Raw genomic sequence first — 17,485 nt, 5'->3', positions numbered from 1 at the left:
CAGCACTCTGTGGTTGCTGATCAACACCAACGTCACCAGTCCTCTTCTCATCCTGCAGCTCCTCGAGAATGGTCATGAGCTTGCTCTTGTCTGTGCAGGGCCGAAGCTCACCAGTCACTGTGAAGAGAGCATGTGGTTTGGCAGTGAACTCGTGCTGGCCAATGGCTTCTTTGAGGTTGATCTCTGACCGTGATCGAGCAACAATCAGCATTCGAGCAAAGAATGACCTGTCATCCTTCAATTCCACCACCTGGTCAGCGAGCTCGTGTTTCACAACTTTTCCTGCACTCTTCCACATCTTCAGTTGAACCTTTTTCATTCTGGCCTGGGACACTGACTTCATTTTTGTTAATGCACGCTTTCACAAAAGCAACATAGTTCGGCTGGCCAATTTCGTCTCGGCTGCATACATCTTTCTCCACGTGGGGTGGCATCACAACTTTTGTGATGATATTGGCTGCCTTGTCCAGACAGCAATGGACAAGTCATGGTTTTCCTTTTGTGTAGCTGTTTGTGTGCCAGCCATCTGGCATGCTTCTTCAGCAAGTCTACTCAGCTCTGGTGCGACCAGAGAAGAACCTTTCCCTAGCACTAGCATTCTGAGTAATGCCCACAAAGCCTCCAGTGACCTTCATGATGCGATTGTGATGTGTCCAAGCAGCATCATTCAGGTGTTTTCAATAACTATGATTAGCTTTATCAGCTGTGATCCCTCACAGCTGAAGCACAGTTGCTTGACTAATTATGACAAGAATTAATCTATGGATATCCTAACAGAAAAAGAAACAGGTAATTTCCTACTTTCAGACTAATTAATAAATCATGTATGCAGATTATACTAATGACAAAAGGTTGCATTTACTTACATCAGGATAGGAATTTCTGGACTTGTAAACATACTCAATTAGTCAATAAGAGTCTCAGATTATCTCTCCAAAGTCAGCTAAATGTGAAAAATGAAACGATTTCCTGATTTTCAACTCGTTTTTGCATAATTTAAGCTGATTATGCTAATTATGAAAGGTTGTATGACTTCACAATGGTAACATATGAATTTCTGGACCTCACAAACATGGACTTAGACTCTTAGATCACCTTTATAAGCTACCTAGAAGCAAAGTTATTGCCATTTCCCGTTTTTGGCAATTAATTGGCTAATTATGCTAATTACACATGCTAAACCCAAAAAGAAAAATTGAAGACATGTTTTTTTGGCATTGTGAGAACCCCAAGAATGAAGATATACATGTCTCCAACAATTATCATTCCAAAATTACAACCAGCAGAATCACTTGATTGGCTCCCCCACTAAAAGGATAATGGTGTTGAAATACTAAAATACAAATCCAATTTTGTGAATGTGTTGCCATTTCTGTGACCGTACTAATGTTCCCCAGGTTCTATGTTCCCCAATTACCACCTAAACCTAACCTTAACCCTAAACCTAACCTCAGTAAAATTAACACTGGTGAATGCATATTAATCTGTGGGGAACATAGAACCTGGGGAACATAGGGGTGGACCCCCCCCCCCCCCCCCCCCCCCATTTCTTTATTCAAATGGGTAATAAAAACACACAAGACACATACAGGGGGAAGCTTTAGTTCACACAGACACATAAATGATCATTCAGTCTAAGCCAGAATGACAAAGAAAATTACACTAAAGCCCCGTACACATTGAGCCGATCCCGGGGCCGAGGACCCACGATCAGATTTCGGGATGACCCCCCGGGAAAATCGTTTGGTCGGCCCCGGGATCGGTTTTGGGCTTGAACAGTACCCCGACACGATCGGATTATGTTAATTAGCTTTTTTATGACCTCGGGACTCGTCGGGAGCGCTCACGATAATATCAAAAAAGCTTGATATTCTCGGGTCATCGGGTAGGAATCCTTTACAATTATTGTCGTCTGAATGAGCTCACGGGATTGCTTCAGATTATATGAAGCCAGCTCCTCCCTTTTTAGGCTGCGCAGAGTGTAGGCTATTCTGTCACCTCACAATAGAACAGCCTACACTTTTATTATTATTATTAGCCTACTTACTTTTTACTTTAGCCTACTCTCTCCCTAAAATGTTGTAATCACTTGTTCAAAAACGTTATAGCCTATATTCCTTTTTTCCCCCTTTTTTTTCTTCTGCGCAGTCATTTGGCCACAAGGCATGCATTGTATTCTATCACCTCACGAAAGCCTTTCCCCAAGTCAGAGACATTCCATTGCATTCCTTTTTTTTTTTACTTTTACGCGCGGGCTGCAGGCACATCATTGCGCCTCTTGTTCTGTCAGTTTGTTCATTGGTCCTCAAAGAGGACCGCCAGTCCTTGGGGAGTTCCAGGTGGTCCCCAGCTAAATGATATTGAGGAACCTAGGCCTGTCCCTATTCTATATGCTTGGATGTTGGTGGGACAGTAAAAAAAAAAAAGCGAGAGGTTAAACTTTTTTTTTTTCTGCGACTGCACGCCCGGTTTGGACATTCATAATTGCTATTAGCTGATTAAGCTCATGTCTGTTTAATGTCTGGCTGGTTGCCGTTAAAATGCTGGTTGATGCTTTTTAGGAGTGGACACTGGTCAATCAATGATATTGGAGATGCGACACTCTCAGCCGTGTCTTGCTGGATGCGCATCACATCTCGCGTCTCGCTTGCCAAAAACATAACTGAATAATTATAATATCTATAAAGTGAGCAGCGGGCAGTGTGCGCACAGTAGCCTACCTAGAAGACTACCAACCTACCTTTGTTTTTATAATGTTTTGTCATGATGGCGCAGTTATCACTTGTGTGCAAAGGACGATGATACACGAAAGAAGAATGTAACACCAACTTCTACCAATTAATCCATTGCTGTGACAGACAGACAGACAGACAGACAGACAGACAGACAGGGTGAGACAGCCAACGTGCTTCCTTGTAGACTACATAATCCACTGGGTCCAGCTTGGTTCAGATCAATCATATCAACATAACAGTAATAACACCAACCAAAGTCAGAATAAAAAGAGTCCACGAATAGGCCTGCACACTCGCTCATAATGTCCTCCTCCTCCGGCTGCCAGCAGCGTCAGTTCTGCAAATGCTAAGGTATGGTAACATGGCTGTTGTCTTGCACGTGTGAACGCATGCATGCAATACACTAGTCATGTTGCCAATACCTACTTTTTAGCAACAAGCACAAGCATGATGAATTCATTTTAAGAAGTACATTTTATTATTTTCTCCTGTAATCAAGGTACGTTATACCATACCCATGTGCGCCTCTGTAGTCTGAAAGCATTCACGGCACGCTGATGAACAGTTAATTTGCGCAGTGATGGAAAAAGTATACTCCCATTCTTTACTTAAGTAAAAGTATCAATACTGCATTATTAGCTACAAATATGGCTCAGACAGAGAGAGAGAGAGAGAGACTCTTTGTTATAGACTATAGCGAATATATTTGTTTAATTTCGCTGTTTTAATATTTAATTAGGTAATAAAATGGATTTTGGAGCATAGCGAGTCAGAACACCGCAGCTGCAGGACTTCTGCGCTAATTGGGTCGTTGGCTCGTTGACTACAGATGCTTTGCTGGCATGCGGTAGGCCTAATTGATTATTTTGGAGAAAGATTCCCTTTAGTATAAATAATAGTCCTTTTGGTTACCATTTGGTCTCCATCATTAAGCTGGGGATCACCTGGAACACCCTCATTGTCAAAACATTAAACAAATGGCAATTAAACTGACGTGAAGAGAGAGAGAGAAAAACACTCTTGATTTTATCCCTCTTGAGGGGGCGGAATCTTCATCTAGTCGCGTCTCTCATGGCACCACCCCCCCGAGATCGTGGGTGGCTAGAATCGCGAGACGTCGGTCTCATTTGTAATGGTCTGAGATATTTCACTTGGCACAGCGGGATATACCGGGCCCGGTCGCAAGACAGAGGATCGCTGTCGTTTGAAATGAACACCGATAAACCCCGGGCACGAGATCTGATCTGACCCAACATCGGCCTCTCATCTGTGAGGCCCTTAAAGCAGAGGAATCATATAATCTGACAATATCATCATAAAATAAACATGATTAGTTTGTTGTCATCGATGTTGCTTAGCGTGCTCCAGAACAGTAGAACAGTGCCTGTCCACATATGTTTCTCCATTGGCTCCTATAACATTTTCTGGGAAACGCTCATTTTTCGGTTTCATGATCCTGCTTGCCATCTCCTTTGAGACCTGAAACCTACTAGTTCACTAGTAGGTTCGTGATGCTTCATCACACAAACATGCAATATCTGTACAGACATGCATCGCGGCATACACACCGTTTGTGGACAGTACATGTGCACCGTGCCTGATGGACACACTTTTTTTAAATGAAAGCGACCAATGAATTCAAGTTTGTATTCATATTAAGTAGCATGACAACTCTAATTATAAGTCCTTATAATTAGAGTTGTCATGCTATTCCTTCATTCCAGATCAGTGTGTGGAGTCCAGTCTGCAGGTGAAGATCAGTTCTCCAGCCAGGACTGTTTCTATTAAACAGGAACCTGAAGACCACCTTAAACAGGAACCTGAAGACCACCTTAAACAGGAACCTGAAGACCACCTTAAACAGGAACCTGAAGACCACCAGCATCTCAGTAAGTTTCAAGCACCCTGTCTTTGTATTGTATTGGTGCCGGTACTGAGGGAGTAAAGATGGACCCATTTGAATGGGTCATCGATTTTAGCATTAACAATGTGATTACATCAATGCATGGAACCCTGCATTAACCAACCCGCTGCAGAAGATTCACTGAGCTTACATGTCATCAAAATAATAACAATAACTCCAGCTTTTCAGTGAACTGAGGGAACACTAAAGTAAAAATAAATGTCAAGTCTAAACTCTCATTGTATCTTTTTCCTAGACTTCCTGCACACCCCTGTGTGTAGAGAGGAGTGGAGCTCCAGTTTGGTTCAGGAGGAACAACAACCTCCACAGATTAAAGAAGAACAGGAGGAAGAGGCTGGTGGGTCAACGTTGACATTACTAGCAGTGAAAAGTGAAGGTGATGATGAAAACAGAGAGACAGCGCCTGTAGCCAGGATCTCAACTGAACACATGAAAACACAAGCTGATTTAGAGGATTGTGGATCATCATCATCATCACAACCACCTAGTGATGACCATCTTCTCTCTTCACATCGTTCTGAATCAGAAACTGAAGACAGTGATGAGTGGGAGGAGACCAGGGGAGATCAGTCAGCTTTAAACACACTGAAATCACACAAGACACAACATGTGGGAGGACAGTGCAAGCTGTCCCAGGACCTGAAATCATCAAAACAAACTCAATCCATGAGGAGTCACACAGGGAAGAAAAGTTTTAGTTGTACAGAGTGTGGCAAAATGTTTAATCATAAGGGAAATCTGAAGACTCACACAATGATCCATACAGGGGAAAAGCCCTTTTCTTGTACACTATGTGGTAAAAGCTGTGTTAGTACAAGCAATCTAAAAACACACATGAAGACTCATACAGGCGAAAGACCATTTTCTTGTTCTGTTTGTGGTAAACAATGTAGTCACAAGTGTGATCTAAAAACACACATGATGAGTCATACAGGAGAAAGGCCCTATACTTGTACAATATGTGGTAAAGGCTTTCTTAGCACAAGTGATCTAAAAAGACACACAAGGACTCATACAGGTGAAAAGCCATTTTCTTGTGCAGTTTGTGATAAAAGCTTTGCTGAAATGGGTAGTCTAAAAAGACACATGAAGACTCATGCAGAACAAAAGCATTTAGTTTAAGTTAGTTCACACAGACACATAAATGATCATTCATTCTAAACCAGAATGACAATGAAAAGGACACTAAAGCAGAGGAATCATATAATCTGACAATATCAACATGACTGAATAAAATAAACATTAATACTTTCTTATGATGGAGTTTGCTTTGCTTGCTCCAGAACAGTAGAACAGTGTCTGTCCACATTTGTCAGAAGTCATATTCATTAATATTAATGCAACAATTTTTATGTTCATTGATAATCATGTAATAATGGTGTAGCTGTTCACTGTGTTGACATGTGTGTTGTTTGGATTGTTAAATTATCAGAGTATATATTTGGTAGATGCCAGAGTCAGTTGAAATCATCACTTAGTTTTGATTGATAGGATACTTTAACAGTTTGGAAAGACATAACAGTACAATACAACGTCTGCTAAAATTATGTTTTCAATAAAGTCTTGTTTACATTTCCATTGGGGTTCCTATAGTTGGATTGCTTGTTTACATTCTACAGTGTTTTGTGTCTTTATCAACCTGTTTCCACGAGAATTTACTGTAGCATTATGTGTGGGACAGGCTCGGTGTGGGAGCAATTTTCAGCCCTGGGTTCTGCATTAGACCGGCCCCACAATTTTTTGAGCATTATTTATTAATTAATTGTCAAAATTGAGCATTATTTATTAATTAATTGTCAATTTATACTGTCAGGAACTGGTGGTGTTGTAGGAATTATGTGCAGGAACTCAGACAAGGCAGCAGTTGAAGGTCACAAACTTAAGTTTACTGATAAAAGGCATTGAATAATACAACTCACAGAAATACTGACAATAACTGCACTCAAGGCAATCAGACAATGGACAAGAAAAATAGGCAAACAATGGGAGTACATTTATTATAATCACATTTTTGTCTTAGAAATGCAACAAATAAAAAATAAAAAACAACATTATTGAACTCAAGTCTCCATGGTGAGTAATCAATAGAAGAAAAGTCATTTTGGGGGTGAACTACTCCTTTAACATCACGAATAGCAAAGTTCCTCCCCAAAACTGGACATTCAGTGAGCAATCTTACCTGCAAACCTCTCTGTCACATCATGGCTACTGCTGGAGTCCTCATCACTCGTGTCCATGCAGGTAACAGTGCTAACACCAGCTTGGACAAGAAAAAAAGGCAAACAATGGGGGTACATTTATTATAATCACATTTTTGTCTTAGGAATGCAACAAATAAAAAATAAACACCAGCTTGGACAAGAAACAAAGTTTTGCATAAGGTCCAATGTCTTACCATGATGACTCATCATCATGCCAAGATTATTTGCTTTTCATGTCATGCCAATTAATTAACCAGCTTTATGGGCACTAACTTCGGTAACTTGTCATTTTTCATTATGCATAAAACGTGCACCTCCACTCTACACATGCAAACATGCATTCTATTTCTAAAAACAACAGTAGGCCTATGTTCATTGTGAATGAGCCATGAGGCGGGCTAAAAAATACAGATCTATATAAAAAATAACAGTGGTTTGTACATAATTTGACTAGCTAAACAACTTAAACACAGTGCTACTCCCACCTTGTGCTGGCTCTGGCTGTAAAGTTTGGCTTGTACTTGGTGGAACTGGGTCTTCGTCATGGTTCACGTCTTCAACTAGCAAAAAAACAGTGTAAAAATTAAAACAATGCGACATAATATTAGAAAATATAGGCCTACAATAATGTCAACCTAAAAACTCGTTTTTCTTGTAGTCACTCAGCACATTATTAACAAAGCCTCACCCTCACTCGACCTGTTCACTCTTTTAATAAAATCAATAACTTTACAATATGTCAACAAACGCCAAAATTGACTGTCAGTGAGTGACTGGCTAACGTTAGCTATACTCAGCCACAGGCAGCTAGCCAAAGTTTGGCAACCTGTGGCTGCACTGTTATTGTTTGGCTTAGTTTGGCTGCCAGCCCAGTACAGCCTGGGCTGGCTAACATTAACGTTTAGTTAACACAGGATAAGTGTATATTTACCTGTCTCCTGTTGGACACGGACACGCTTGGGGAAAAACGTGTCGAGTTTGTGACATTTGGCTGCAGATGCTTCTGCAGCTTTCCTTTTTCGCAGTCTTTCCTTTTCTGCTCCTCCCAACCCTTTCTTCTTGTCCATCATCCATGGATGGCAGTTCGCGGCTGCCCTTAGCTCACTAAACCCTTAGTAGTATATTTCTAGTAACGAAATTGTTTGGTACAACGGCCGGCGTCGTCGCATAACTCGTCTCGGCTTCATTGGAATCTGCTGCCCTGTAGCCAGCTGCAGCCACTCGTAAACATTATGGGCAGCCTGGGAGGCTGCTAGTGTGGTGGTAGTACCTCCCTACAACAACTAGATGGGGCTGTTTCTCATTTTAATAGAGTAACCGCTGTGTCTGCTGTCTACATTATTACCAGCATATAAAATGCATATAATAACGTGCGCACAGTGACCTCACAGCGGCCGCTTGCTGCGACTCGTCCGGCCGGCCCAGCGGGGAAATCCCCGGTTCCCCAGACGCTCACGCCGACGGTGGTGTGGGACCACCTGTTTCCGCGAGAATTTACTGTAGAATTATGTGTGGGACACTTCCGGAGAACAGCAGACATACAAGCTCACGTGGCGTCGCAGATGCAACCATTGTGAGCTTGTAGATCACTCAGCTGCCACGCCGGAAGTGCCGAACACCTGCACAATGCACGATGAGACGTTGGAAACTTGTGGATAAAGTTGCTTTGTAAACTCAAAGAACCCTCTTCATACACGGGGAAAAGAATATTGATAATGTTTGTTTGTTTGTTTGATTTAATAAAGGTTTCACCACTATGTCCTCTGTGTGTGCTTTATCATTACATAATGTTATCAGATTATGTACCATAACTACAGCTTAAACATATTGTGCTTAAATTATTAAACGATGGAAGTAAACATTTATTTTAGTCTGCATACCTAGTTAGTGTGGTTTCCTACAGGGCAACCGGAATATAGTCCAGAATTGTTATTATCTGAGTTCAATGGACTAAACAGAGCTATGTCACAATGGGCCCGATTCATCAAGCACTTTACTTATTACATCCATATTTTGATCTTACCGGCATTTAGGACAATTCCCAAGTTAGGGGTCAGATTCAGCAATGTTTTTTTTTTTTTGTCTTTCTGGGAGTGTAGTTTCTGCAGTTTTGACAAAAATATGTACACAGTGTTGTACCCTGCCCTTTTTTCAGCTTTCTAATTAATCGTTGCATGCAAAAAATAGTGTTTATTGTCATGATTCCTCACAAGCCGGGGTGGCTTTGTCAGAGGCTTAAAATATGTTAAATACCTTATGAAATGTCTATGGATGAAATGCATGGGGAAAACGCTTCCGACACTGGAGTGAGGGCGGGGCGGGGCTTAAACTGCGATGCTCTATTGGAGATCTGTAACGGCAGCATTGAGTCGGTGTCCAAACCCTCCGCTGTGGGAACTCCAGACAGAGCCACCTCTCCTATTAGGAGAATAATTACACCAAAATCAAATCAACCGTTTGGCTCAAAATAAAAGCAGACTGCTCTACATACCTAGTATGCTGAGGATGCGCTCTTTCATGGGAGACGGTGGTGGTCCTGTGTGCTGCCCCCCTCCCGTGGCAGACACACAGCTTCGTCTTTTGACCACACAGGTCTTGACATTAAGCTTCATGCCGGACCATTTTTTCTTTACCTCAGCCACAGACTGTAACAGAGAGAGGTCCTCTGTTACTGATATTTGCACAAAACTCTTATTGACTATTTGCAGAGCACGGACACTTTACCTGTTTGCACGGCACATTGGCACTTTCATTGTAAATGCAATGTTGAGTGTAATGTTTAGTGACATAGAGACATTTTCAAGTTTTTAATTGTTTATTGTTGAGTTTGATTGAATGCTTAACAGTAAAGTACCTGGTGTGTTTCAGTAGATTGGGCTGGACCATAGGCAGGATGTCAGAGGGGGGGTTTTGATGTGCTTTTTGCTGTTTCTAATATTTATGTTGCATTATAGTGAAGAAGGGTACATGATCATTATTGTTGTAGTTTTTAAGAGTTATTTATGTATGAGTGTTTAAGTTATAGGTGTTCATTCATTTATAATGTGTTAGTGTTACACCACACCCCTTTGGTTGGAATGGAGTAGTCCAGTCATTAGCTCACCTGGGTACAAAAGGCTGCCTGCTACTAATGAACAACAGGAGAGAGAGCTGAGGGGGGGGGGGAGCCAATGCCAATATTTGTAACAATAAATGAACGTTATAAGTGTTGTTTTTGTGAATAAATATACTTTGGGTTTAAACCTACACAAGGCCTCTGTACTGTACTCCAGCTGATAAGTTGTGCATTCTCACACAGACCTTTGTTGGATTGGATACTTTATAAAGTTTGCAAAATAGTAGAATATAGTGATGTGACTATACAATGTAAAAGTATAACACAAAGCCCTATTGTTTGGTCCTGTGTCTATTCAATGAATTGAGTGCTACATTCACCTCAGAACTGACGGCGCTCACATCAATTGTGATGGCTGTCCAAGCCGCAGCTTTATCTAGATTGTGGACACCCGATGTTGTGGATGTAAATATAATTATTTGTTTCCCGCTCCACTCCATGGAGGAGCGCCATTATTTTGTTTTCGCTGTCATTGTTTTGTTATTTTCCTGGAGTAGGCCTAGCTGCAGAAGGCCCAGCTTTTCCTTTTCCCTTGCTTTTCCTCCTCTAGTTGTGACCATTGTTGTGAAGATGGCATTCCTACCACACCAGTGCTGAGTAGGGATGCGAAGATATACCGGTACGGATCGTAATCGCGATACAAACGTGCGCGATACGAGTGAATCGGTTCAGTCAGTCTGTACCGGTACAATAGCCGGCTGAAATCGTGAACGATCGTTCGCGGAGTGTCTGGATAGGTACATTTCACGATTGTATCGTTTTTCATGTAATATTTTATTATATCATGTGTTTTCCGAGGTGTCTTGAACACATCATTCGCGGACGGAAGCCGTTAGGCACATTTCCAACGCGAGATTACAACACAACAAAAATGGCGGCGGCCAGCAGCAACGCTGAGTTGGAGGAGATTTTTAACGCACCTACTAATAAGTTCAAATCTAGCGTTTGGAAACACTTTGGATTTTACAAGAAAGAAGATGGTAAACTTGACATAACGCAGGTCATTTGTAAAAGGTGCCGTGCTTCTAAACCTTACAATGGCAGCACGACAAACATGAGCGTTCACTTGAAAAGAAAACATGGCATCGATACAACCACAGCTGCTACACCCGTCTCTTCCTCGAATTCCACCGGAGCGGAGGCTAACCCGACTCCGAGTACCAGCAAAAGTGGTGAGATCACAAGTTATTATGGCAAAGGCAGTGTTCTGGCAGCAAACTCTACCCGTGCTAAAGCAATAACTGAGGCCATCTCCTATTTCATCTGTAAAGACATGCAGCCTTACAGTGTTGTAGCAAACGAGGGCTTCATGCATCTAATGGACACAATGGACCCCAGGTACAAAATACCAGATAGGGAGCTTTTCACCAACACGAAAATCCCTGCTCTGTACAATAAAGTGAAACGTGAGATAATTCTGACGCTGCGCATTACTGAAAGAGTTGCACTCACTGCGGATGGCTGGACGTCTTGCGCCACTCAATCGTACATCACAGTGACGGCACACTTCATTGATGGGCAGTGGGTATTGCACAGTGGCGATGCGTGCCCCAAGGGACCGGACCTTCGGGGACGCACCACCGCCCCCCCCCCCCCCCCCCCCGCGCGTGCACATGCTCGCAAATTGTATGCCTTTTTCATTCTTCTTTTTCTTTTACAAAACTGGTTAACAATGAACAGCAGACTGTGTACAAGGCAAGCACGCTGGGTAGGCTTAACCTACACACATACTCCAAACCAAGACTTCCAAACCAATGCCAATATAAGGATTAAATAGATGTGCGCTGCTGACAGACAGAGCCACACAAGACACAACCAGCGCAACCAATCGAAACGTCCATTTAACATAGCGTGCTTTACAAAGCAAAACGCACTGTCCACCATCATGTAACAACACCAGCTATCAATGTAAAGAAAGACCACGTCAAGAAAGACCCACATTAAATAGACAAAAAATAAGCTGTAAGGTTTACTAGGATCTCCTTTTAGCTGACCAGTGATTTGTACTGTCATGAAACTGTACCTTTTCCAATTGCAAACTTCTAATACATTCTTCAATGATCAATCAATGGAAATTAAATGCACAGCGGCATATCCAGCAATATAAATTAATTCAGTTTCTCTCACCAATGAAGTTGTTCACTTGAAGAAAAGAAAAACATCCTCCTGTCCTTTTGGGTGAATTTCTCAAAGATGGGTTCATAAAGCTTTCATTCCTTTTAAGTTCTGTCCATCTTTTCATAAAACAGTCTTCTTGAAAAAGGCAACGATAATAATAAATCCACAGCGTTCACTCCAGCTGCAGCCATGTCGCGTCTGTTTACTTTACAAGTTTCACGTGTAGTGCATAGTGAGTGTGAAACATGCTTGTTGTTCCACTCCAAGTCCCGGAAAAGCTGTGTTGTGATTGGCCAGTAGTCACTAGACTCATTTTGATTGGTGGTTGAACGTGGGTGTTCCGTATACCCTTGACCAGAGCCCTCAAAATATGATTGGTTGATCAAACTGACAATCCACACCAAGGCTTGTATTATGGGGAACTGGCTCAGGGAATTCTGGAAGACCTGCGAGTTAGAGTAATCTGCGCAGAGACTCAGTAGAAAAAATCTCTCATTGGCTGTTATTTTCCCCAGCACACAAGCACTCCCTATGCACAGAACTTGGGGAAGAAACAACTACAACGAGTATAGCGAGCGAAACAGTGCAGTTTAACAGATTACCAACACAAATAATTGTAATTATTTTAATAAAAATAATAAAAAATAAAAATATATTTTTTATTTAAAAATAAAAATATTATTTTCTTTCTTCTGAGGATCCCTGGGTCTTCTCTGAATACCCTGAAGGTCCTGAAAATTCGCCACTGGTATTGCACAACCTTGTTCTACAGACCCGAGTGTTCCACGGTAGCCACACAGGAGCACATCTAGCCGAGTTACTGCACGATGTTTGCCGCGAGTGGCAGATTCTTGACAAGAACCCTGCGTTGGTCACAGACAATGCACGAAATATGATACTGGCTGGAACGGGTGCAGAAATGAAGCCGCATGTGAAGTGCATCGCGCACACACTGAATCTGTCCTCGAAGCAAGCTCTTACTGTGGATGCAATGAAAACACTCCTGGTGAAAATAAGGAAAGTGGTAACCTTTTTTCACAAAAGCCCCAACGCCAATGATGCTCTCCATGAAAAGCAGACCGACTTGCGCCTGCCACAACACAAGCTAGAGCATGACGTTGCCACAAGGTGGAATAGTTCCCTGGAGATGCTGGAGCGTTACTATGAGCAGGAGCCTGCTGTGGAACTGGCAATAAGGAAAGTCAGACCAACCCGGGCACAGAGGGAGAACATGCCTTGCCTCACAGAGGAAGAAATGACACTGATCCCAGAAATCATCAAACTGATGAGCCCCCTGAAACTGTGCACCGTACTCCTCAGCGAGGCAAAAAAAAAAAACACTCTCTCCATCATTGCCCCAATGCTGGCCAAACTGCGGGTGGATTTTAAGGCAGATGACAGCGATCTACCAGTCATTGCGGAGATGAAGGGGACATTCAGACAAGACTTTGAACCCCGCTACACCTATATCCAAGACCTCCTCCACATCGCCACAGCGCTTGATCCCCGCTTCAAAGACCTGGAATTCCTGGATGACAACAATGGGAGGGACATGATATTCCTGGCGATAACCGGAGAGGCGGTGGAAATGGTGAGTAATTGACAATGCTCATTGCTCAGTATATTGTTGTTAGTGTATCAGTCTCACTGTTATATTTTCTCTCACCTTTTAGTTTGAAAAAATCAAATGTTATGTTATGTATCTTTGTTTATTTTACACAACAATTACATTGGACAAACCAGATGTGTTGCTTAAAGCAGTGGTTCTCAAAGTGAATTTCAGGGACTGCCTTTAACTCTGAGTGTAGAAGTGGAACCAAATGAACCACATTTGTCTCCATTTGTACCCTGTCAGAGTTGACTTTGACATTTGAAGTTTGAGAAACACTGGCTTAAAGTTTAGGACAGGCCTATAGCAGGAGTGCTAGTTTTCAACACCTAAATAATAAAATAATGTACTAATAATTATACCTTATCTCTGCTGATAATTGTCAGGCAGAGGATGCCCCAGACCCACTGAATGAGGCACCTCAAGCAGAAGATGAGGGCCACCACAGAGAGGAGGGGGGAAATGAAGAGGAGGAGATGGAAGAAGAGGAGACAGGTTTGTTGTGATTCTGACTTAGAACATAACTATAGTTTATAATAATGTGTTAATGTGGGTTACGATATTATCATAGACATATTGTAATTATAGCTTACAACAGTGTGTTAATGTGGATGTGATATTATCATAGACATTGTAATTATAGCTTACAATATTGTGTTAATGTGGATGTGATATTATCAGACACATTGTAAGTTAATTCATGTCTCTTCCTTTGTCTTGTCTTGTCTTGTCTTGTCTTGTCTTGTCTTGTCTTATCTTGTCTACCCTAGAACATGACCCAGAGCCTCCCAAGAAGAGGTCAGCCTTGGACCAGCTGTTTGGAGGTTTCCTCAGTCCGAGAGCTCCAATCAAGACTCTGAGGGAGAGAGTTAAGGAGGAAATAGTGAAATACAGGGGGAGGGATACTCCAGGTCTAGAGGAAGATGTGTAGTGGTGGAAAAAACAAGTAGATCTCCCATTGCTATCAAAATTGTCCAGGAGCTACTTATGCATCCCTGCAACAAGTGTGCCGTCTGAAAGAGTGTTCAGCACAGCCGGTGACATAGTCACAGCAGAGCGCAGCAGGCTGCTTCCTGAACACGTGGACCAACTAGTCTTCCTGAAAATAAACCTGAAATTAAGCCATTTGAAATAAATCACTAGGTGATGTGTTGGCACTTGGCAGTGAGAGTGGCATTTACTATTTAGTTTGCTAAAGTATATTTTATTTTAAATGTTTTGTTTGTCTCATGGACACTGCACATAAGACACTCAGTGAGAGTGGTCTGTTTACAGCAGTTGACCCTGCCAAATAATAGTTTACATTTTTCTTTTATGGGCATTGCAAAAAAAGTTTTCAGTTTGCAAAGTATATTCTATTTTAAATATATTTGTGTTTGTCTCATGGACATTGATTGCACTTAAGACACTCAGTGAGAGTGGTCTGTTACAGCAGCTGTCACTGCCAAATAATAGTTTAATTTCTTTACCAGGCAGTTGTGATTTGTGAAAAAACGAATTGTGAAAGGTTATTATTTGTAGTTCATATTAGTATTTGTCTGGCAGAAAGGGATATTATGGACATTGAACATTTTCTTTTAAAAAAAAGTCACTCATTGAGAGTATTGTGTGAGTGAGATAGGATGGGAAATTCAGGATCTAGGATAATTCTGTTTCACAGAAACCAAGGGCTTTGGGGCTCCATCCCCTATTGTGCTGCTTGTCTGTCCTCAACATAAAACTGTCTCTCCTTTGGCTAACACTTGATTTGCTTGGAGCGTTCATAATCAACTAGTGTGGTGATTTTTCAATTGAAAACGACAGGTGCTTCCCCCATTAGCTTCTTGTTCCAACAAGTTAAGTATTTTGAGTTAAAATGGAGCTGTTTGTAAGCAGCATATAAAGCCTTATTAGTGTTACTGTACCGTTTACAGCAGCTGTGACAGCCAGTAATTGTTTACATTTTATTTTACTCTTTTATTGTTTCATGTTCATTTCATTCCACTGGTATTGTTATTGTATAGCAGATGTGAAGTCCACATACAAGTTCTGACAGTGTGATAAAATTGGTTCCAAATGTTAAGAGAGAGATTTCTTGTTCCTTTCTGCTTTATAAGGAATAAAACAAAATCTATTGTAACATACTGAATTGCATCTTATTATTATTATTAATATATATATTTTAAATTTTTTATTTGTATCATGTTGAATCGCATTGGGTAGAACTAAAGCTTAATTAAATCGCAATAAATTCGGGACCAGGGGTGTATCGCAAAGTATCGTGAATCGTATCGCATCGTAAGGACCAGGGGTCTATCGCAAAGTATCGTGAATCGTATCGCATCGGGGTCAGGGGTGAATCGTGATGTATCGTATCGGCAGGATGTCAATGTATCGCAATTATATCGTATCGCTGGTAGTGTATCGTGATGCGTATCGTATCGCCTCAGTGGCCCGAGATTGGCATCCCCAGTGCTGAGTCATCCTTGTTGCCTTTTATGGTGTGAACTTGGGCGTGGAACAATGCAAATCAACCTGAACGCGCAGGTGATTTTACGATCTGGCAGCCGTCCAGATTCATCATGGTATACACTTGTGCTGTGCACACAATGGGACATACTCTTAGTGCCTATTGAGATTGGTAGATTTCACACAGGTTTTTTCCTCTCACTCACGTCACTTTGTCTGCTGACCTTACTCAGCAACAAAATAAAAATAAAATAAAAAATAAATAAAAACAAAACAATTCACAGGAGGCAAGCAGTGATCACCCCATGATGTGCACTGCAATGTAGTTTCAAATGCACTACATTGCAGGTGTTTTTTTTAGAGTTAAAAAAAGACCTGTGTGACGTGTGACCTTGGCAGGTTGCCCCAGAAAATGTGCCGATCTCAACAGGCACTAACGGCACAATGTGTTCGTATGTGTGTGTCTCAGCCAGGTCTGAAGGCATGGCAGAGACCTTTTTCCCCCTCCCTGTTAATTAAAAACTAAAAACATAATGTAACATTTTAACAACACAACTTGTATAGGGGTCCCTGGCACAAACTATTTCCATATGTCTGTGAACAAATAGGTACATATTATTGTTGTGGGGGTGACGTTTGATAACCACTGGTTTATACAACATTTATCAAACAAGCCCAAAAAATACTCGCAAACCACAAATATTTACAAACAAGTCCAACGTGGCTTATAATGAGCATGGCATGACATGGCAACGCTGCATATGAGGCTCTGAGCAGGACCAGTGTGTTGATGTAGGAGGATAAACAGTAGAGAAAGAGACTGCACAAAAGCAGAAAATCCGCAACACTCCAAGTTAAGTAAAGTCTTTTAGGTGCACGGCTCAATAGTAACATGAAGAAAAGAAGGTGCCAGCACACAAGGAAATCCTTTTCACATGGTTTATTTACCTCTTGGACAGAGCACAACGGATGCGTTTCGACCTGAACAGTCTTCCTCAGTGTTGTGACAAGTTAACAGGAAATGACGTATACCGGTATATGGGTTGTGTTACAATCAAGAGAAATAGAAAACAGCTGCCACCTGTAATCACCTTGAACGCTGACAATTATATGAAATTATTTCTTTAAGGTACCAAGACAACAAACATGTGAAAAGTACTTTTCTTAAAATTCAGATAATAAATATAATGTCAAAAAATATTTCCACCCAGAGTCAATACAATATCACAAGGTGGCCACTAAGGGCCTAACGTGGCTGAGAGGTTGGTGAACCTGACAACCCAATGACATTTGCCAATAATCAATAGAAATAGAAATAGTAATATAAACATAAAA

Source organism: Nannobrachium achirus, assembly GCF_963921795.1.
Source record: "Nannobrachium achirus genome assembly, chromosome: 1".
NCBI lineage: Eukaryota > Metazoa > Chordata > Actinopteri > Myctophiformes > Myctophidae > Nannobrachium > Nannobrachium achirus.
This window is presented reverse-complemented; position numbering follows the sequence as displayed.